This window comes from Bombus bifarius, unplaced genomic scaffold, assembly GCF_011952205.1.
Source record: "Bombus bifarius isolate JDL3187 unplaced genomic scaffold, Bbif_JDL3187 scf7180000007968, whole genome shotgun sequence".
NCBI classification, from domain to species: domain Eukaryota; kingdom Metazoa; phylum Arthropoda; class Insecta; order Hymenoptera; family Apidae; genus Bombus; species Bombus bifarius.
Genome location: NW_022884354.1, coordinates 2095821 through 2119838, shown reverse-complemented (window position 1 = coordinate 2119838; position 24018 = coordinate 2095821). Strand labels below are relative to the sequence as shown.

Sequence of the window (24018 nt, the reverse complement as noted above, 5' to 3'; positions counted from 1 at the left end):
CGGCTGTGCACCAGAGAGCACCTACCTACTCATTATCAGCAAACATGTTATCACACAAACAAGGGCACATCTTTATCCGGAGAAAACAACCACCGCATTCCTTGCACGTTCAAACTTACAACTTCAAATTCATATGACACTCGAGCCCTTAAGCAAAATGTGCACCGCCGAACATAAGTATCGCAACACCTACTCGTTATATTCATTGAAAAATTCGAATAAACACTTTACTTTATTTCATATTTTATATCACAGCACACGTACGATACAAATAAAATAACAACTTTACAATAAAATACCTGAAAAGTATTCAGTTTGCACTAAATGTCAATAGGTCAATCCCAATACTTTTGGTAGGCAGCGTAACTCTTTCTACGATATCACAGTACACGCGCGACTTTTTTGATGGAGCAGACGAAACGATGGTGTTAGAGGCGCGTAGGTCGAAGTGGAACTAACTCTTGTCCGCTTAACCCCATGGATTCTGTTGGTCGTCAAACGGCCGTCCTTGGCTCCTACGAAAAAAAAAAAAATGCTGGGTTTCAATGAGGGGTTCACGAAAAAAAGCAGAAACTCTGAAATGAGCAATTGTAGGGTTTACGAGGTCGTGGCAGGCATAAACGTTTAGTTTCAGTCACGGGCCAGATCCGACGGGTCGACATGACCACTTCCGACGGATTGGTCTTGTACGCTTTACCTGTTATCCAAACTTTATCGGTTTTTTTCTCATAAAACATGCTTTCTAGAGACAGCCTGCTTCTTTCATTCCCTTTTTTTACTAAGAAAATGCAATTCCGCATTTTGAAGACACTTTATCGTAGTGATATGTATTTTGATTATGTAACGTCAAATATATTTGAGAGAAATGGTAATACTTTTTCTATACTTTTTTTTAAATGGATGCTCAACGTAAAGGATTAACTGAACTAAAAGAACACACTGGTAGAATGAATATTGCGTTTGAGGTTAGGTTAGATTTCATCCCGACGAATTTCGAGTTTCAATATCTGGTAAAAAACACCAGTATTCTTCAATATTTTTCTCAAATTTCATGCATTTTATTCTTATCGATGAAATATTGAAATAAAAGATATTAATCTATACGAAAAGTTATTCTGAAAATTCGCAATATTTGACAAACAGAAATTTTAATACGTGGTCAAATTATTTATAAATAAATACCAGCTACGGTATTTAATCAATGACGAACTTTCCATAGAATATTTTCTATCGAATAGAATCGCGCAGTGTTTGGACGAAGAAGTAAAAAGAGGTGATCGTTGTATCAGAAAGAAGGAAAAAGTTCGGTCATTACTGTTGGAATCTCGAAGGTTTACGAGGTCGAGCGGATCGCCGAACGACTGATTTGAACGAGTCAAAGCGCAACGACCTTGCAGGTTTACCTTTTTTACTAGCCATCCCCGAGTCAACGTCGACTGTGACCCTTTATGGGTATTCCTGCTATAAACACCCTCTCTGTCACCCCGTTAAATGCTTTTTTAGCCAAAGCGGCCGTTTTTAACAACCCTTGAGAGACCTCGGGTCCATCTACCGCTCGCTCCCTTTTCAGCCAGTCGGCCGCCGTGGAGAAAAAAGCCGCACTATTGCAGGAAACGCGGCACCTCGACTATTCTTTTCCGAGGTTTTTACGAGCAGCCTTGAAATTCCTTGCAATTTCGTAACTGCCTTCCTGACTTGCCGAGTTACGTATACTTTTTTAAGATCTTTTTGTGGCCACGTTCGAGAAAAAAGATAGCAGGGAGAAGAAGGTGGAAGGAGTTCGTAAAAAACCAAGGCCAGTCCTTCAGGCGACAACATAACCGTGTTTGGACAATTACGTTGGCCGTGAGAATAATTCTAGACAATTTTCGGGAAGTCAGGTAAAAAGCGTGATTTTAAAAAAGTAGCCACGGACTGTCGCTGATTCCCTTAAGATTCTCAAGTTTGCTCTCCGATGCCAAGGTGGTTCAGTCGGATGGTAAAAGTACAGTATCGGGTTTTTCGCAGGTTCGTGCAGTCCATTCGGAATATCAACGGTATTTCGGTTGTAAGTTATACGGTGGAGTCGGGTGACAGTCCTCTGAATCCTGATCGATCTTCTACTATTTCGGTAAGATCGTTCAGTCTCTTCTAAGATATTTAGATCGATCGTTAAGCGTGTTACAATATAGATAGATAGTTTCTTCTATATATACAGTTTATTAGTATTTTACGGCAATTAGATTACCTTTAGATAATTAAGCGGCGATCTATCATTCGTCGATGGTAGCTACTGGGGCGCGAAGAATTTCTCGATGCATAATACGATTGCTTTTTCTGCCTACGTACCGTTGCAAATTGCCTTGAACCCTCCCCGTTGTTCATCGGATTAAGACATCTACGCGAGACTGACATGCATACGATGCAGATCATACAAGGTTGGGAACGTGACAGGAATTATTGGTAGCTAGAGTAACTCGTTGCATAAAAGTTTAAATAAGGCAATGATCGCTTAAGATTACTCCGGCTGCCCAGCGGGACGCAGATGGTTTCTTTTGAACGTCTCTTATGCAGGCTCCTGTTTCATTGCGCAATTTCTCTCTCGGTACCACGAACAAAGCATCGCTATCTCGGTTTCCTTCTGCAACCCGATATTCAGAGAAGAACCGCGTGCCTCCATTTATTGAAAACTGGTTGTTTCGCCCGTTACGCGGACTTTTATGTGCCGTGTACCACGTTCGTTTCGGAGACATAGCTCTGCGGCTTTTGCGCCTCTTTTTCTTCCCGCCACTTGGCAACAACCGCTAATGCATTCGCGTCTGCAATATCCCGCTGATAAATAATTCACGCTAACACAACAGAATTGTAACATAGCGTAATGCATGCAGCGCTGCATAAATAGTAATCATTTTCATCACGTTTGCCAACCAGCTGAATGTTCGACTAGTTACACCACAACCACTGCATAACACCGCCTGTTACAAACCCTTGTTTGTAAAATCATTCATAGCGAATGCACGTACGTGCAACTTTCATACAGTCAATCTAAATGTAACGGGGTAGCTACCGATCGGAACTCGTCGCGACTTGCGCGCGTAATCTTCGAACGAGCCAAACGTGTATCTATACAAATTCACGCTTAGTATGCCAGCAACCTTTGGCAATCAGTATCCCGCGTGTATAAAGCGCAGCCATTACTTCATTGCGGCGTTTGCTCGAAATTGTATCGCCGTTGATTCGAAAAAGAGTTTCAACGATGGCTTACCAGCTACGCACCGTACATCCTAGGCGGCGTACATTTATTCATGGAAAATAGGAAGCATTGCTCCTGCGCGAATGGGTAAATAGGTATCGATAGATGCATAAAGCCGGTAGCAGAGAGGCCGCGGCCATTCGCATTGTACCCGTCGGCAGGGTGGAGCTTTCCACGGATATACGGAGCGAGAAAGAGACAGGACAAGGAGAGAGAGACCGGCAGAGAGAAACCGGCAGAGAGAATCGCGAGTGCGACGGGGTTGGCAGAGCGAGAGGAGAATAGCGCGCGGCGGTCCATAACACGCGGTAGTAACTAACCGGATTCCGGTGGGCTATGCGCGGCAGCACCATCGCCCCATACGGCGTAGAATATGGGGAATCTATGGGCTCATATCCACGACCCAAACTGTACACTAGCCAAATGGACGCGGCAATAACGGCCCGTTAACGCTAATTCGCGGAATTCTGATTGACGACGGCCGCAGGGAGCGGGTGTGCCCCTCAATTTCTGTCTCTCTGCACTCTCTCACCGCGCGCTCTATCCTCTCCTCTCTCTAGAACCCTCGACACGTTCGCTCCTCACTTCCTACGTACTATACGATCTCGGTCGCGATCACTAACGCCGCGCGAATTTTTTCCGGATCTATCGTACACACTTTTGTCTCGTCTGATAAAATGTATCGCCTGTAAATCAGACAGCAAACTCGTTCGAGCTACATTTTTTCGTTAGTTGGTTGTCTCGTTCGCGCCTTTTATCGCACTGTCGAAAGGAATAAGATACGATGTTTCTTTCTTCTTGATAGATAGCGCAGAATATCGATGTTCCCTATCTCGATCTTACACGCCAATGTCCCCTATTTCTCCGCCTCCTTTCATCGAATACATGCACTTGCTCTCCGTTTGCTATGAGTACACCTCGAATCGCAAATGTGAAGCCAAACGTCGCGGCTCAACCCTACGATCCTGCGATTTCGAACGGTGTACACAGCCACGTACACGCGCTCATGAACACCTGTACCGTTCTTCCTCTTTAGTTCAATTGTTAATTTATTTTAGCTACAGTCTGGTAATTTGCAGCGTGTATTCGTTACGTAGAATCATGCAATCAAATTGGAACATTAATTTTTATAAGATCTTATCTTCTCATGCATTTAATATTGCTGGCATTAAAATATCTGGATGCAACAATGTTAAACCAGCTGTAAATTCAGCGGACGATCTTCTCGATCGATTACACCACCGATTGACATCTCGGTTGGAATTACGCGCGACACCTTTCTTCGCGTCGTGAAACGCTTTTTTTACGATTCGATGAGATCACCATTTTAATTGCATTCCTGAACGAAACCTATCGTAACAAACATTGCGTGCGTTCGAACCTTCCAATTAAAGCCGACCGTTTGCTGCATTTCACCGTTTATTTATAGACACACGGTTAGCACGCACGCTTTTGCCGCTGGATGCTCACCCTCATAAATGTGTCGACATTTCGCAAAATGCATAGTCGCCAGAATTTGCTAAGAGCGTGAAATTACGTTGCGCGCCTTCCTCGTAACTTCTGTCCATTTTGTACTGACAGTTCCGCCTAAAATTAATACAAAGAGACGGTTAAATCAACGTCAATTAAACCGAAATTTAGACATTACAACTTGCCGATCCGCGGACACTCCGCAGTAAAGTGTTACGTCTACGAACCAATTAATTGTATAAATAGCGCGAAAAAAGTTACTCGCTCTGGGCCAGATTTACGGCGAACGATGAATTTTACGCGATGAAAAGTTCGCGAGATTTCTTCGACAAATAAGGAGCCGAGTTGAATGAGCGTTGGAATAAGAGAAAGAAAAAGAAACGAAGGAACGACCAGTTGGACCAGTTCGCCATTTTGAGCTGCCGAGGAACGCCACCATAAAGCGGTCTTTCGACCTACCGTGTGCACTTCCGTTATCATTTGTGCGCGTCCGTTTCATTTTTGTATTTCAATTAATCGGGAATAGTGGAGAACGTTTATCTCGAAATATCGATACGAGCCAGCCCAATCGATGCATATCTCTGTGGGCATCCTGATTTCGCTTGCAAGCCTGGCATGGTTTCGGCCTTTCGTTGCCCTCCATCCGTATCGGCCTGTAAATTCGAAAAATCTCCAAGAAACCCTATGAATTTGTCCACATGTGTCTCGTTAACCAGTAGTTTTGGGTATTGCCGGTGGCTGCGGATTAGGACAACCATATGGGTAGCAGGTACGAGCCCCTAGCCCTGGAATATTGCAGGATAAGAGACTGGACCCAATTAAAGCGCTAATAACAACCGTTGTCCGACCAACTTGTTCTCCCTTTCTCTTCCTCCGCAAACGTGAATTTACACGCGAACAGCTATCGCAGTTTCCGACACTCTGCGAAGCTTTAATGTTCGTCGACAATGATGCGAATTCTCTTGTTTGTTCCTCTGAATTTCTCCGAAGAGTTTTAACGCCTCGAAAATGGAAATTTCCCTCGTTCAGTGTCTCTAAAAATTCACAATGTTAGGAGATATTGATAGATATATCGCGTATACAGGGTGGTTGGTAACTGGTGGTACAAGCGGAAAGAGGGTGATTCTAGGCGAAAAAAGAAGTCGAAAATATAGAATAAAAATTTTTCGTTCGAGGCTTCGTTCTCGAGAAAATCGACTTTGAATTTTCGCTCGGTACGCCTGCACTTTATTTAAAATGTGGCGGTGCACCGTCTTGTTTAAAAATTAAACTTCTACATCTTCTAATAATTCCGGTAGTTCGTTTTGTTATCAACATAACGTCGATCGAGACAACGATTTACAGTGAGATCCGTTCCAACGAGACGCGATAAAGTGCACGCGTACCGAGCGAAAATTCAAAGTGGATTTTCTCGAAAACAAAGCCTCGAACGAACAATTTTTATTCTACATTTTCGACTTATTTTTTCGCCTAGAATCACCCCCTTTCCGCTTGTACCACCAGTTACCAACCACCCTGTATATAAAATTATTTACGACGCTACCTGTTTGAACTAAAGAGATTAAAATAGGAGACACTTGGGAATGATTTCTCAACATCGTTACAAGATGATTTTCTTCTTCTGACCCGGTCCTTTGTTAACAATTTCACAATATATTACAGATACTATGTAATTTTAAGGAACATCAAATATTTCCTGGATATATTTGTCGTGCGGGAACCTTAGATATTATTTATGCTATTCATATTACCATTCATTATTCGTATTATTCCAAATATAATTTTACGTCACGGTACACGTTCTACGCTGTAGCAGTTAAATACTCGTTACTCCACCCCCTTTTTTTAAAAACAACCCTACTGTGCTATACGTATTTCGTATCGTTCATCGTTTGTTCAACTTGTTTTACGTCGGCTGGGTACTGCATGAACACACCGATTAAGCCGTATCTCAATCATCGACAATTAAATCGTAGAATCGATATACGGTACACGAGTCTATCGCAGGACGAGGTTATCGACTGATTCATTTCCAGAGCCGTTCGCTCGGAATCGCCGCAATTACTTTGATGTGAGAACCGTGTCAAACGTGACGCTACTCTTGATCCGAACGGCCCTTTGATTCGTGAGAAAAGTGCCATTTCGAACACGCTATTCGCGTATAAATCGTTGGATAATCAGGTGTCTCCGGTCAGATCTCTTGCTCGTGCGTTTGATATTCTTGGAGACAGGTACGATCACTATAGGTGGTCGGATGTACGTTTGCACCGATATTAGGAAGTAACAGCCTTACGTCTTCGCCACCATGCGAGTGAAATTAATTAATCTGACCGCGTAGATACACCTAGCGTGGTAACGACGTAATGGGTCTAGTCGCCCTTTGAATCCCTAAACGCGAGTAAAAACTACTTGAAATTCTAAAAAATTCTCCTTTCTCGACAACAACGTGTTCGTGGAAAAATCGTTGATCACGAATCGACGTAATTATCACAGCCGTTTGACTTCTGTTTCCATACAATATTATCTACGCGAATGAATGCAACCGGTTAACTAGCAACTTTATCTCCACGTCGTTGCTAATCACAATCTGCACAATCTTATTACCATATCGATTAATGTTTCTTAATTAGAGGATATCAACGAAGATTTCATTTCTGTCGTTAGAATAATATTGAAATAGCATGTCCGCTACCGGACTAACAATTACAAGCTTGTTAATTACGACTTAATATTTACGAATGGTGTAGTGCAACCGTGTACGAGAAACGATCCTCAGGAAGTCCAGCTGCACACATACAAATGACTCATTAAAGTTTCGTTGCTCTTAACATCGCCGATAAAGAACATCGATTTACGCGTATTGCAAAGTTTCAAGAGCGAGTACGATGCACGCGCAAATATCACTCGACAATCGTTTCAACTAGCTACGCGATCTTTGCGCCTATACGCCATGACGTTCCCTTCTCTTCCTTTTTTCCTTTCTTTTTCCCTCTTTCTTTCACTTTTCTACGCTTTTCGATCCCACGATCGTGCGTATATCCAGGCGAGACTTTTTCCTGCATTTGTAAATCTTCCACCTACGTGTCGTGTTAAACCATCGACCGCTGTAATCGTTACTCAGCAACGTTAGCTAGCTTCGAAGAAAATTATTCGCGGATAGACACGCGTAGAATTTACGCGTTTCGCGTGAAACTTTATCGGTACACGTTGGACGAGCTTGATATTTCGAAACAAAAGGAAGGCGGTATAAATAAACGGTATATTTTCGTTTTCGAATTATGATACACGTCGCGCGTATTTCAATTAAGGATGATTAATCCCCGGCTGGATCGCATCTTCCCATCTCGTCTTTAAAGTTCCCCAACATCTCACGATTCCTACCTCGAGAAATATTTCGCGTTTCTAGTCGCCTCGCGAGCTATCGTTTACCCGGACACATTCACGTTCGATAAATCAGTGTCTTGACGGGATTAAAGGCCATTGCGAGTTCATTCGACACTCGATTAAAGCGCCGCTTTTTCCCTCGGCTCCGTTTGACGGCATCTAACGTACGAGGTTGTTCGCTTCTCGGGAAGCTGTCTACAAAGCTTTTCTGTCGCTCTTTTGTTGCTTCGAATGGTCTCCAGAGAGCAGTTCTCTAGCGTCACGTAAGAACGTTCTGAAATCAGATTGTAGACATATATATATACACGTTCCTTCTCCTCGAGAGACGTCTGTACACGTGGAAGCACGGTTGAGATTCCCAAGAAGATGAAAGGGAGAAAATCAGCGGTGCACGTGCGCAGGTAAAACCGTGGTTTTCGTAGCTTCGCTCGTGTCTGGCCTACGTTGGCCGAATGCATTAATCACTGGAGGGGCCGCGCGCGATGCATGAACGTGCATTGCGCTCGCCTTCGCCTGGCCGTTGTGGGCTCAGGTTCGAAGCCCTAGCCCCGATAGTCACGCACTGCACGAAAACACAACGCTCCGGGCCGTTTTATATCCGCAGCCACTCGAAAATCCGCGGGCAGCCTCGCGCCGCCTTGCTTCGTTCGGATAAGGTGCATCCAGGGAATCGTTCGAGTATATTCGTCTGTATGATAAATATTCATGGGATCTGCCAACGATTCCAGACTATTCCGCGAACATATAAATGGACGTTAAAATTTTTAACGTACCAAAAGCGTGCACGGCGAAAAGCAGAATAAAAAGAAGACAGAGAGAGAGAGAGAGAAGCAGCTATATACGTAGAGTTACGAGTTCGTGGCAACGACTCGCATGTAATCCGCGTGGCACGTCGTCAAAGTCCATCTCAAAGAGATTCCAAGCAGAGAGGCGTACAGTAAACTCGGTTATCATAGCTTCGCGTATTATCCGTGAAATCTAATTGCTGATACCTACGTGAAACAACGCCCGGTGTCTTAGGTTAATGTGACGCTGCACTCTGATATGGTACCAGCAACAAATGCAGCGGCCCCGGGATGAATAATTCAAGCCACCATGGCAGCGCACAGAGCCCTGCAAGAGTTGTTTCGCGCGAGCAACAGAGAACCTCGAGCATTCCTGCACGCATTCGGCCGCTCGCGATTGTAAATCTTGACACCGTGCCCTTATGGTGGATGTTATGCGCCAATGAGCACAGAGGATGAAATACGCGACCTCGCTTTATCGCATTCGCTTTGTCACTAGCCGTTTGTTCCTGGTTTCGTCAATTTTTACCATTCGCGTCCCCTGATCCGAACGACAATCTCAACGACCACACGATAATGTCTTTGAGATCGTTTGATAATTAATTTTTACGTCGATATTTATACTTCGATATTATCCACTGCTCGCACACTTAATCAATTAACATTTAAGCAAGCGTTTAGCAAGAATGTTAAACCGTTTCGTCCATTAGGAAGTAGATGTAAATGGTGTTTTTCTGATTCATCGATGGAGATGCTAATGGGAAAGGTGAAACGTTCGCGTTAAGTAGATAGGATGAAAGTGAACGAGGTTTATGTTAGTCTGTTATGCCCGGAGTGGAAAAATAAATCAGCGAAACTCCATCGTCACTCGATAAAGATCGTAATTCTTCGGCGAGGAATCGATCTCTCGCGGGTTGTAGGACTCGCGGGCCGAGCTTATCGGTATCGCAAGCCAAGGCATCGGCACGATCGAGATTTAATAATTTGATAAAATTCCAACGTATCGGTGGTTGGCGTAACTCGAACGCGCTAATATTTTATGGTAATTATTATAACTTTATTTTCTTTCGATCGTTTTGCCGAAGCCGGGCTCAATAAAATGGCGAAGATTTAACAGTTGTGAAACGCGTCCGTCCGTTTCTTTCACTGCGATTTAAATTGTAAATGAAACGGCGATCAATTTGCCAGGGTTTCCAGCCCCGGCAAAAAGACAACGGGGATAAGCGCAATGGGAACGTCTAACGATATCCAGCCGCGACAATCGTAGAATTACGCTCGGAATTGGAAAATCGAAAAAAAAAAACATCTCTATCTTTAGAGCGCCGTGTGCCACGAGGGGAAGGCCATGTACGTACATCGGAAGATAGATACACCGGTGCAAGTACCAACAGCCCTGAGGCGTTCTTCTCTGATAAATAATCGATTCGCGATGGTCGTCCTCGAGAATAAATCTAGCGGGGCAGGCTCATCCGTCTGGGACAGCGGCCACGAAAACGTATGGAGGCGTTTGGTATATAGCGAGGAGGTGGATGCTTGTCGCTGTTTACGGTGGTTCGTTATACACTGACGAGGTGTACGAGGTTATACGAGGTGGTAGATATGCAGCACAGTATCTAAGAGGGGCAGTAGCGATCGTAATTCTCGCCGGACGACTCGGTGTGTTCCTTTGCGCCGTTCTCCAACTCGAATAAGGTTTCTTGGTGTTGGTGGTCGTGTCCGCGTTGGTCGAAGGTAAGCCCGGATCATATTCTTAACGAGAGTGTTTTACGATCAGAAGACCCTTTATCTACGGCGGTGTTGTTGGCGTTATCCAAGACCAAACCGAAAGGGAGTCAGCGTGAAAAAGGGGGGGAGGGGAAGGGGGAAGAAAGAAGAGAGAGAAGCCGAAGCGCTTGGCCGAAGGTGGCCGTGATGTATCTCGCACTTAGCTTTGCCACGCCATGCCACACCAGGCCACACCGAGACACACCACCCTATACCGACGCTATACACCACGCCATGCCGCGCCACGCCATAGTTGGTCAGGTTTTTTATGCGTTGTCACGATATCACGCGTGTACCTATAGCGTGTACGTCGATCGTCCCCCGTTGTCTGTCCGAGATCTCGCTCGTTTGTAATTGTCGCCGTTCGGTGTATGTTGCACGAGAACGACGCGATAGGAATGGCTGAAGTAGAGACTCTCGTCGTGTTTGACAATGACTGCTGAGAAATAGGTTGATCTGATACCAGAAATAAGAGTATGCCGTAACTCTTTGATGGGAAGGGACACGCGGACATTGTCAATGGTATTCCCGTTTCTTATCACGATTCCATTTCCCTCCAGCGATATTTCTTCATTCGACGGAAGAATTCCAGCTATATATCGCCGGCATTCGATAGCCGTTACCGGTGTTCGTATCGACCAGGCGTTTTCTATTTCTCAAACAGGCGATTCGATTGAGTAGCCAACTCCACTTTATTTTAATCCGATCGACCGGATCGTTTCACTCGCCCTTTTCAAACTTCCTTTCCCTTTAACGTCACCGACGTTATTTATACGTTCGCCAACTGCTTATATAGATCGCCAGGTAAACTTAAAGTCGCCTTAACGCGAGTAACAACAGGCTGAGAATTTACAAGAACGTGGTGCCATGATTTCAGCGCGTCGACCAAACGATCGGCTGAAATTCGCACCGAGATGAATTAGGTTATCGACCTAGCCGACTTCCGGGTCCGTCCTCGACTCGGGTACCTCAATCTCGCAGCCATCGATTTCCAAGCATCTCTACCTGGAAAAAAAGGAATCCGGCGAACCACCGCGCGTATTATGTACGTGGAAGCGCCGATGATTTCTCCTGTAGCCTGAGCTCGCGAGTCCGGCGCGCCGTTTTATAAATATACAATCATGGCGATTGCGAATCGACCGAAATTAATACATCGTAGCAGGTTACACGTTGCCGTAACAAGTGCGAGGAGGCTGCGTCAATCGCGTTATCTTTATGCCCGACGAAAGCTTTCATCAACCCTTTCGGGTGTACGATACTCGGCCACTTATTCAAATGAGACGTTCGCTCGAAGCACCATACGATAAAGAGATAATTCAGTACACGTACGAGTGCATCGTTATTGCAATTATACGTAAATGAGACGATTACGTGTTCGGCCATACAAAAGACGATCGGGTGAGCATCGGCAACGGAACTCGCCGTCTTTTCTTCCACAGTGTACGCGCGTCTCGTACGCCGAATTGAATGGCCAAACGCGACGACGTTTTCGTTTTTTTCATAAATATCGTCCGCGAGCTTTCGCGAAACTGCAACCTGGCGACGCGTGCTTACTCGCCAGTGTAAAGAAACTCTCATAGTTTAGACCAGATACGTTTTCTACCGCGAGTCTAGAAGATTTGAATTTCTCCTCCTTTCACGGGGGTAGCTCGCAGGGAGATCATTCACCCTGTACACGTGCACGCGGATAAGATCCCATGAATACGTACCTAACGTTGGCTAATTTGCATACGCGAGAGAAACCTATCGGTGTATGTACGTTCCGCTTACGTACAGGGTGTCTCGAGAGCATCCTTTCATTGTCACGATCGGGCCAACTAAAAATCGCGCTCGTCCAATTTACTGAAGTCTAATTCACATTACGATATATTAGATACCAAACACTCTGGTCTAGTTGTCGCACGATTTTATAATAAAATTCATACGAATCGTTTTCTATAGATTAAAAAATCGTAATTTCTATAAAATGAACGCAGAAACGAGCGGTGTAACGATAGAGAGAATGTATTACGGCGATACGGAGTGTCTTTAAACATTTCGCTAGCGAATTTCTTCAAACATTTCCTCATATCGTGTCTCTTGACAATGATCAAGAATACAACGAAAACGGTCATTATTTTCACAAAAGGAAGAATTTTGAAACGCACTATAGCTGCGCTTACGTAGCCATATACACATAAGTATACGTAGTCCGAGAGTGGTGTACGTGCAAGCAGTGGACCGACAGGACATCGCTCATGGCGCTCCCTTCGTCCTAAAGCGCTATGTTACAGGAGGTTGGGGGCACTTACTTCGTTCTCGTACTCTTGTACCTTCGTTATCCACTCCCCATTTATCCTTCACGTGATCCCCGTGTACGTGTACGTACACCTTTCCTCTCCTCTTCTTCCTCTGTGTAATCGGAGAACTGCGAGCACCATTACCCGAGCGACCCGGTCGAAGGCAGTCAAAGAACTGCGAAACGTCGGTGCCCGGTTCAGCACCGGCTAGTGCTACGCTAGACACTTTCTGCCTTTATGAAAATTCTACAAGCTGAACCTGTTGAATATTCGCCCCAACTTTCACCCCTGTTTTTGCGTGCCCTAAACTTTTTAGTATCTTTATATAACCGGCTGTTGACCGTAAGGAGGTGCCGTGGTTGAAAAGTATTCGCATCATATTCTCGCGAAAAGTACGAAGAAAAAGTTTAACCGTGCGTTTTTCGGCTCATTCCTGTCCCAACCGTGTTCGTTTCCTGGTGTCGAAAAATTGTTTAAGCTTAAGCACAATATTCGGGGAATCTGTGTTAATACGTGACTTCCGGTTTATGGCAAACCCTCTTTAAAGTATCTCTTGGTTTGATCGAATTCAGATACAACAATTCGAGGATCGCAGTAGAATTGTACGTAGTTTTCCGTGAAACGTTGCTTTTCACTTGACGTACTGGAGTATTCAAACGAGAGGCAGGTACGGTGCAATTGCAGCGATTAGAAAAACGCAGCTGTAAATACAGGCTGGCAGAAGGTTCTCTTTTTTTCTTTCCTTTTTCCACGAGCATGTGTTCCCAGTTGACTGGCAATCCGTTGGTCAGTCTCGCGCGGAATGGCCGTTGCAAGAAGCCGACTTGGGCGTAGTATACTTTTACAGCAGGACCGGAACAACAGTAGCGAAAACCGCGCTCCCAGTTATTTTCTAATGCCGAGTACCGCTGCTTGGTTTACGAGGCTATAAACTGACGTCACAATACCAGGAGCCGGCTTGTAGGATGGGTCGGATGTGCTACTAACGCAAACGCCACCACTTCGGATAATGGATTCATATGGTCCATAAAATTAAAGGATGCGACAAATTTATCGTCGTATTTCACCCAAACTTTCGGTTTCGGGACACGAGACACGTGCCTACGTGAAATTCCGTTTCGTTCGTACCTTTTGCACTATCGATCGATCGATCGATTTACCTTTTTACGAACATACAGCTTGTATTTTGCAACAGTATCGTTTCTTTTTTTTATCGCAGCCAGGCGCCACGTGGAAATGAACAGAAAGCGCGGTAAATTCGAAACGCAGCGGTACGATGCCAAAGACATCCGGTACATCGTAGTCAGGTGCAACGCGTAAAGTATCGCCAGTCGCAATTTTGCCTACAATTCGGATATAGCGTTATTCCTGCTAGCAGTTTGATTTACGAAGATAATAAGACGTCGGCCGTAAGATTAGAACAGAGTCGCTGCGTGCCTTATTAAGACTTAAATTGGAGCAAGCGAGTAAGCAGGAGCGGAACAGGGCTGAGAGAAAGAGAGAACGCGTCGACCAGGGATGGTGGTGCATCCTGGCATTATGGCCGCCGCTCCTTGAGTTTGGAGGGTCCGGGATGAACGGCTGGCAAAGATAAGGAAAGCTGGAGGGGGTTGCTCACGGTTGGGGGATTTGGGGGTCGAGGACATCCATCTTCCCCCCTCTACACGTCCCTCCCTATCTTCCACGCTCTGCCCCGTTGCATCCTACAGGGTTCACCGTACCGACATACATCTCCTGTCGAGAGGGGAAACCTCTGTTCGTCCTGTCCTTTGCTTAAGTTAACTTTACGCTTCTTCTCTCCTCGTCCGTTCCACCGTTCCTCCGGGCTTCCTTCTCCGTTGCCGCAGCACCGTGGTGCGTGCGTTTTCTTTCTTCGCGATGGCGAGAGAGGGATTCGAACGAGAGAAAGAGAAGACGGCGGAGCGGAGCCGAGCCGACGAGCAGACGAACCGAGAGCCAGAGTCGAGCCACGAAACGAGCATCGCCGAAGAAAACACAAACTTAATCCTACGCGTGATTCATCTGGGCCGCCATAGATCTGGATTATCTGCCGTCATCTGCATATTTACGAGTATCTGCTTTGTCCTGATTGTGCCAGCCCCACGCGTTCTCCTACTCCAGCGTAGCAAGTAACACCGAACACGAGATAGAACCTATCTGCCGTGGCTTTCTTTGTGTGCTGCGCTTTTCCCTCCTTTCGAAATTCAACACCTTTTTAAATGCCGCATCGGTGGATCGACCTACGTTTTGTTTCCCTAGCAGATATTTCCCGGCCATCCTCGGATAGTTGTCCCTTTTCCTAAATCGGAGACGAAATTCTCTACACGTAGTAGCGTAGGCTTAAAAACAATAACGAGCTGCGACGTTCCTATCCGTGGCGAATGTTCGAGACGTTTCGCAACTATCGAGAAATCCAGCAGGCGAATTCTATGCGAATTTGTTACGTTTTCTCTTCTGTCGTAATTCTAAGCGTAATCGTGCACGTTCGCTCCGATTTCCATCATCGCGTTTGAATAACGCATCGTTAAACGCGCGGCAAACATCCGCGGCTTTAACGGGGCATAAATAATTGTCGCACAAAGTGAACGCGCGGATTTAACTCATACTTCAGCGTGTGGACAATAAGCTGATAACGGGCCGGTACACGCTCGCGATGCTTCGGTGTGCGCGTATATTCCTGGCTCTCGTTTCGCTGCGGATTGTGCCGCCGTTTAACAAACCGTATGGAGCCTTAATCGACGTCGAACCATCGAATTTTAATTAATCCAGCGTGCGTTTTTCTAACCGATCGAAATGCACGCGCGAAAACGACGCTTCCTCGCGCGTATACGACGATAATTCGATCGGCGCTTTTTTACCGAACTCGCTAAATGCACCGTGACACGGCTATATAGAGGCAGCAACGGGGCTTCTTGGAATTTACATATAGTGGATGGTGCGCGTTTCACAGCCAAGTACGTAAAGGTTATATCGTAAGCTTTTTTTCGTCGCTGGCGGCTCTAAGTGGCGGCCAGTTTTTTGGAAAATTATTCCCCACGCGGCTATTCGCAACGATGTATCATTTAGCCGGTAAAAAACGCGATGAAATAACATGCATCACAGCCGGTGATTTATAAAAGAATCGTTCAGCGTACGTGCATGAAGGGAGCGCAAGAAACTGCTGCTCGAACACTGTTCAAAATTACACGAAAAATCAGCGCTGCATGGTGTGCGGTAACTTAATAACACGTCCGGCACCTCTTTACAATATCTACAGTCTGCGACCGGAGAGATCGGATGGAGAAAACGGAGCAATAATTCCCCTTATCCTTTCTTTCTTTTTCCATTTTCTATCTGTTTCTCGAAAAGCAAACGTTTCTACGTGTCGATAGATAAACGCGATGAGATTGAAAAATCAAAGCGTCTCCTCCGTCCCCCTCTGTTCATCTCGGCTACCTCCAATCTCATCTTCATCCCGTTTACCGCGCCACTATACCGTGATGATGGTCTTTGATTAATTCGCGATCGGTCTCGCCGAGTTATTCGTCGATCGACGATCGGCGATCTGCAAATTACCTACTCATCGAGTAATAGCGACGACGTGCCTCCATGCCAACCGTCCATCTTACCTTCCACTCTATCTTTTAGCTGCCTGCCTCTTGGCTACTCTTTCCGTCGCCACACGGCGCTCCGGTTTTCTGTCCCTTTTCTACCACCATCTTCATTTTCTTAATCTCCGGTTGCGCCTGAAAAACCGATCGGCTATCCCTCGATCGTACAGCGTTTTTCAAGCATTCGCGCTGAACGTTTAATAACAGTTGGTCGGTGTTGAATTTTCGTTACCGGTGTTTACACCGTCCGCAGTCTACCAGTCGCCGTTAAGGATCGACCGGGCCGCGTTTTTCCGTCGCGTGATCGCGTTTCGTTTACACGCGAAAACGTGTTTTAATTTAACAAATAGGAAGAATACCGGCTCGAACGAGCGCCGTGTCTCCCTCTCGTCTTCGATCGATCGTTCGAACCGCCGTGGCTTTGTAATTTCCCGCAGTGAAGGAAGCAGCGATGCTTCGAAACGAAAGAACTCGGTTAATGCGAACGGCGTGTCTATGCTAAAGATAGCGATTTCCCCTTTGAAGTCAAAGCTGTTTGCTCGCACATGCGCTGCGTAACGTGCGAACACCGCGTGGTTCGTCGCGTGCTAAAATAAAATAAGAAAGAACAGAGGGAAAGAAGAAGAAATGCTGGAAAAGCACAAACCCGTTATCGACGGTTTCAAATTCACAAACGTCCTCGTTCGATCGTTGCACGAGCTGCCGCACGAAAGAAATCCTCTTCGGGACTGTCTGTGAAAATTCTTACGTAAACCGTCTCACAACTTACAGATACAACGATGCTTGACCCGCTCACGATAAAGAAAAGGGCTTCGATGCTCGTTCGGTCAAGTTTTTCTTCGGAGATCTATTCTTTATGGAGATTGCGTGATAGAGATACGATCGAAGCGTATCTTGTGCGCGATGCTGCGATGTTCCCGGCAAGTGATGTTGATTTAGGTCGGTTGGATTTCTTTCTCGATGCTAGCCCAATGTACCACGACGTTCGTATGGTACCGAACGTAGCGAAGTTGTGTAATATTTTACGATACCAGCTCCAGTGAAATATCGTGCAGAATCACCGGCGTTAAATCTTCGTTCGTTAAACGCTGCAGGCTTTCGTGTTTCACGCGTTAAGAATAATCGTCGCGTTTAAAAACAATGTACACAAGACAGAAAATTTGCGATTCTAACAACAATCGTAACGACGTTTCTTAGATACGATAGACAGCGTCTGACAGTTTGAAATTGCAAGTGCTTTTGCCAATGGACAAAGAAAAGTGGAAATTAAAAGAAAGTAAAAAGAAGTTCATCCGAAAGCATAATACACGCCATTATAGTAGCTGATTCATCAAACCGTGTTGTTATTTTCCAGTTGGTTTTCTACCTGCAATGGATGCAGTTTAGTCAACATTCGGAAGCCATACCATTTTATCACGGCCATTCAAACCCCATTGGCCGTGCAGTAGAGATACCGCACATATCTATATACATGTCTAGCCTGCACTCTATATGCATACAGGGTGAACCCAGCGGAACGCTCGACTCCGTTCAAATGAAGAAATAAAAAATTCAATTTAACGAATCATCGCGGTTTTTAAGGGCCGGCAATCTGGTTCAATAGTCGTAAAGATGAATCCAAGATAACCGGCGCTGCAAATATTGACCTCTTAGTCCCGATATTCTTATCTCTTCGCCAGCTTTTTTTATCCGTTCAAATAGAAAGAGAGACGCTTGTTCGCAAATTCTAAGGTCTGTAGAAACAGCTCTCTCGTTAGAGAAGATTCTGTTAACGTAGTTATAGATAGCGTTAGAGATCCGACAACTCGTTAGAACACGAATATATCTCGACACTCGGCTCGTCCCTTGGAATCGTTGAAAAATGAGGAAAAATTGGCAAATACCTTGGACAGCGAACGTGTCAAGCCTGACGGCACAATGTTCTAAGAAAGCGACGATTCAGCCCTGGAATTTAGCGTCGTTGAAACGAAAATGCATATAATTAACGGCTGGAAATCGGTACGCTAGCGAAAAATATATATAGCGAATGGTTTTCAGATAAACATTATGCCAGCGAAGAAGCTTCCGCTGGATTTCGATCGCACGCAGATAAGAAACACCTGTTTCGATATCGATAACAAAATTATATACATACCACCTTATTATAACACCATATCGGTGATATTATCTTCTTTATGCGCCTTTGTACGGTGAAAGCTTGATTGCACAGTGGTTATTGGAAATCGATTATGCGCGCCGATAAATTATTATCAACTACGTCATACCGAGGGCGATAAATTTAGCCGTACCTTGTCTTTAGCGATTTTTTCACCATCGTGCAAGTAGCTGCGCTTTCGTTTCATTATTTTCGTATTCAAGCGGCGTTCGTTTTTCGCCGCGGTTGCCCTCTACCACCGGTCATTTAATGACCTTACCATTTTTTTCTTTCTCTCCTCTGCCTTTTTCTCTCCTCATCTCGCGCTACCTATAATATATTTTTCATCTTACTTCGCCGAGCAATTTCCTATGCGATAAAGAACACTTCGGTGAGAGACGTTCTTTAATTTTCTCACGTTAGATGTTCACGAGCCGAAAACATGCTAACATTATGCCACCGTTAATACGTAAGCTGGCTGCGACAAATTGCGGCCAATTTAGCTAAGCGTCGCTGCACTGAAAACTAAATCAAAGTCGCGGCGATCGAAATAGGAAATTTCACGATTCGCCCGGACGATATTCGCCTTTATGAAAGGATTTTGCCGATCAGCAGATCACATTCCTCTCGATCGCTCGCCATAGAAACCGTCGTAACAATCGAGCGTAACATTTGCAAGTAGCACTCCCCGTGATCAAAATCCGTATCTCATCGGGCCTGACAAGAAAGAAAAAACAGAAAATATCGAACCGAGTCTTTTTTCCATTCCAAAGCAGATCCATTGCACAGATTGAACCGCTGCGTCTGCATCCGTCGGATACGTTCCGTTCGCTTAAGCGTACGGATATTATCGATTTAACCGAGTGGTTAACGGGAAAAATTTCTATAGGGTGTTGATAAAATAGTAACGACGACGTTGTCAACGAGAAAAGGTTAAAAAAATTCTTTTTTCTTTACTTAGTTGTTCACATTCGCAATTTGTCCGATTTGGACATTTGGTAGAATTTTTTGGCTGTTTGATCATCACGCGGGTGGCCACCCCCAGCGGGGTACCGTCTTCGTGTTTAACATAGCAGAAAATATCGTCCGATCGATTTACTTACGGTACGAATCTTCGTCGAATCCGTTTGTATGGTTTCCACAGAGGAGAACATCGATCGCAACGTAGAATTTTGGGTAACACGTATCTCCGATCATAGTCACGTTGTAGCCATTTCGTGTACGTTAAATAGCGACTGCAGGTAACGAGTACACCTGCATGCATATCTTCGTCTGGAAAGCAGCGCAGCCATTCAATAGCAAAGCTATTAATCCGTGGGATATCAAGATCTAACATTGGGCAGGACTTCTGAAACGTTCGATGTTTCTCATCGCGAACGAACGAACGAACGAGCGTTCGACCGCCGGACGTATCATAACCGACGCCGAAGAAATGGGTGGAACTATCGTGAGACGGGCGATTCGTTCGATTCGTTTCTACTTTTTATTCCGTTTTCTCGCGATCAAATTTTAATTTGCTTTTCATCTGGCAACCTTGGCGATAATATACGCCCGGATTCACTTTATGAGCTTCATTATTTCATTTACGATCATAATATTCGTATAATTCGTTGTTCGAATCTCTGTTGGCGAAAATATTGTATTCCTAAGTTATTAAGGCGTTCTGGCAATAACCAAAGACCCAATATTTCTTCCTATATCTCTTCGAATTTTTATTGCAGAAAACCAAGTGGTAAATAGCTTCCGTAGAGGCGAGTGTAAATTATCGTTATGAAGATATCACGGGTCGAAATTCTTCGACAATTTGATTACGTCTGTATCTGTCAGAATCTCTTTCGTTCGGTCGTTACATAACCAGCGGAATAATATTAGTAATATGGAAGTGGCTGATGGAGAAGCTTTAGCACCAGCCATGATGGTAATGGGGGCTTGGTTGGAGGAGGGTTGACCATTCAAGGCCGACTTGTCGGTCGCTTACGGGGCCCAAAGTGGGACCTTCTCGTGGAGGGGGTTACACGTCGTCCCTTTCCCTCGTCTCTTCTCCTGCATCAAACGATTCGAACCTACGCGGATAGCCAGAACTTCTCGGACGAAATTTCGATGAAAAACCACTCGACCCATGGTGGTGGAACGTTTGTCACTAACGCTGTTTCTTAATTTTCACCTTAGACATCGACGAAGTATCGTTTTTCTCACGTTCGACTTGAAATAAATAAGTAAATAAATAAATATGTATATTGTACATTCTAACAGCTGACACTGGTCAATGTAACTGGTTAAAATCACTTGCAGAAATCGTTGAATAGAAATGCCATAAGCTAGCATGATAACTTTTGGACTTTGATCGCCGTACAGTTTGCGTACTTTCTATTAAGCTATTTTATGCAGCTATCGCTATTTAAGACGAACGTATGTCGTCGATGTTGGGTTTTCACGTAGAAATTCGAAGATGGAGATTAACACGCGGCAAATTAGTAATTTCGCGTTGTCTTCGAATCAAGGAAATCCCTGGCCACAACGTAAGAAATGCAATTTTGGCGTAGAGTCCTCGGTTGGCGCAGATGTTCCGCAGAATCTCGTTGCACGATCGTCCCAGGAGTACAACGACTGCGGTTTACGAAATAGTGCAGGATCATAAGGAGAATTAGGCGTCTGAAGTTGCAAGGCACGTAGCTTCGTAACGACGTCTCGAAAGGTTCGTGATTTTACCGAACTGCCGAAACGGTCTCTAAAAGTATTGTTCCAGCAAGCAAAGAAGAAGAAAAAAAAAAAAGAAGAAGAAGAAAGAAACGGGAGAAGGAAAAGGAGAAAAAGAAGAACGGGTCTTCCTTCCGCGTTAATATCGTCCTGAGGAAAATTCCAATTCGTCTTTCGATCTTTTCCCTTCAATGTCACGATCTCTCACGCGTCTCGACCAACCAATGGGATACCCAAGGCCGGAATAAAAAATAGAGCTGTTAAAACTTGGAAATTCCGCGATCAAACTTGCTAATCTAACTTTATAATTAAACATAGGAGCGCATAGCGCGCCAAGAAGATAACGAAACTGTGGAATGTTAGCCGAGCCCGATCTCTCTCGCGTCTTACCGTTTTCCGACTTTAATTAATTTTGCGCGGCACACGGTCGCCGTAACACGGCGACGCTCCGGCAAATTAACTGTCACGTAAATAACGCCGGACGCTCGTATGATGCAGCCCCGGAACGGCCCCTGATATACATTCGATAAATAACGAAACACCGGAGCAGCCGATGAATTGGAATGAAAAGATGGAGGTAGCTACGTGGCTACGGAGACCGCTATATCCTTCCGGTATCTGGTGGCGAATCGTTAATTCAATAGCGACATCCTATCTCCTTTTCGGCGAACTTATCGACAAGGGATAGAAACGCCTTATCCACGGTGGCCACTCGTCGTCGTTGGAAAAAGCAAGCAAAAGAGAGGAAAGCCATTTCTCCGACCGGAAGCCGGACGCCCTCCGGGTCTCCATTTCTATCGACGAGCGACGACGTGCCACGTCAGCTACGATCGTCCACCCTTCTCTGGTTTTTCGTCAGCCCGGACGACTCTGTTCTGATATTTATTTTTATTGCCGTTCCTGTCAACGCTACCTCGACATATACAGGGGTGCCCTAGGTCGACGAAAGACTTGGACGATTGCCAGATGAATCGTACGAATAGATCGAAACGGTGGATATTTTACGTCGCTTCGTTGTTCGCGCCTGCGAATTCGTTCTGACGCGAGCCTCCGAATTTAAAGCGGCCGAACGCGTTTTAGGCAACGACGATCGGTATCTTTATCCTCGCTGAGCACGCTTTATCGTCAGCGGAGAAACCACGGTGTAACGAGAGAATCGAACGACGTTTCCGACATCGCCGCATTTTTCTATGGTTCCGACGGCCAACCTTTGACCATGTTATTTCTGTGTAAAGAACAAGCCGATATCGGCAGGCATAATCGGATTTAAAAGAGAAGTATGCGAGTGGCGGCTGTTCCCGCCGCTCCGGCTGCCCGTTCTTAAGCCGACGGTCGCACCGTTTACCGCGAAATTATAGTCCGAAGGTTGCACGTTATAGTCCGTCACGAGCCGATCCGATGCGTTGATTAAAATCACGGAACCCGCTACGTCGCCGCGAGGGCATAAGAAATTGCTCCAGACGTATTGCCGTGGGCACCATGAGAATTCACGTAGGCGCGTCGCTTTCGATTTCCGATTCCCTTTCGATCGAACTCCCAAAGCAAAGAGATGATCAATTCACGCTCTTTTCTTTGCCTTTTTCAAGTATCGGGACTCGAACGGTTGCTGCGATGGCGACCTTGGGATGTGCCGGTTCACCTCGAGAATATTCGACAGCCGCGCGTTTTTTTCCCAAGACCGTACGACAAAACGCAAACGTTTAATGAATCGATAAGAGCGCGTCTGAAAACGTCGGTGAGATATCGACTGGCGCGAGCGCGCGCGTTACGGCGCATACGAAATACGAAGGTGGCATGGGCCACGAGTACAGGAAATCTAGCGTGTGGATATTTTTCAAAATTTTTTCCCAGGCTCGTGGGTCGCCGTGGAAAAGGCTGGCGAAGGCTGTGGAGTGGGTGGGTGGCGTAGGAAGGTGGTATTTGCGCGGGCCAAATAACCCAAATAAAGAACAAACAGCGAGGGTGCTGTAGAAAGGGAGGAGGCTACACGCAGGGTGGCGCAGGGCGATGGAGAGAGAAAAATACAAAAGGGATGAGAAGGCTGGAACGAGAGAGCGAGACCGTGTCGAAAGAGAAAGAAGCAGAAGAGGAACGGGGGTATGAGAGAAGGGAGGAAATGGCGCGCGTTACGGAGAAATGGCGCGGAAACTGGGGATAGTGACGGGCAATGGGCGCCTGCCGACTCCTCTAACCGAACGAAAACTCGTAGCCGAGGAGACCGTGGGAGGACAACCACTCCCTGGCTTTGCCGTAGCTCTACCAACGTACCATGGAACGAGGACAAAAGAGAAAACGAACTAGAATACCTTACAAACGAGAATCGCGGAAGGGATAGATAGCCGGACGACGTGTATAGTGAGAGCCGAGGAGAGCAAAATGAAGGAGAAAGATCATCGCCTTCGTTCTTTTCCTGTCTCCCAGACCTCCCTTCGTCCTTCCACCTCATCCCACGCTCCCCTTTTTCTGCCGTGAATTGCGCGTAAAGATTGCTCGTACGATTGAACGAACTGACTCGGACCAGGTTGCGCATGGCCCTCGGAATCTCTGCACCAAAGACCACTAAAGACCTCCTGCTCTTAATGGACTGCAAATAACGATGTGGAGTATTTCTGAACCGCGATCTGACCTTCAGACTAATACAGTCTAGTCTCGTTAAACAACGAGGCTTCATAGTTTTCTACGC

At 45.6% G+C, this 24018-nt stretch overlaps 1 long non-coding RNA gene across 1 annotated transcript in view; it reads right to left on the bottom strand.

The window, feature by feature from the left end:
- Positions 1-213: 213 nt before the first annotated feature.
- Positions 214-24018, bottom strand: part of LOC117209879 — a 71179-nt gene continuing 47374 nt past the window's right edge. The window contains exon 4 of the long non-coding RNA XR_004488000.1: positions 214-515. This is a non-coding gene — a long non-coding RNA (uncharacterized LOC117209879). The remainder of the gene's footprint in view (positions 516-24018) is intronic.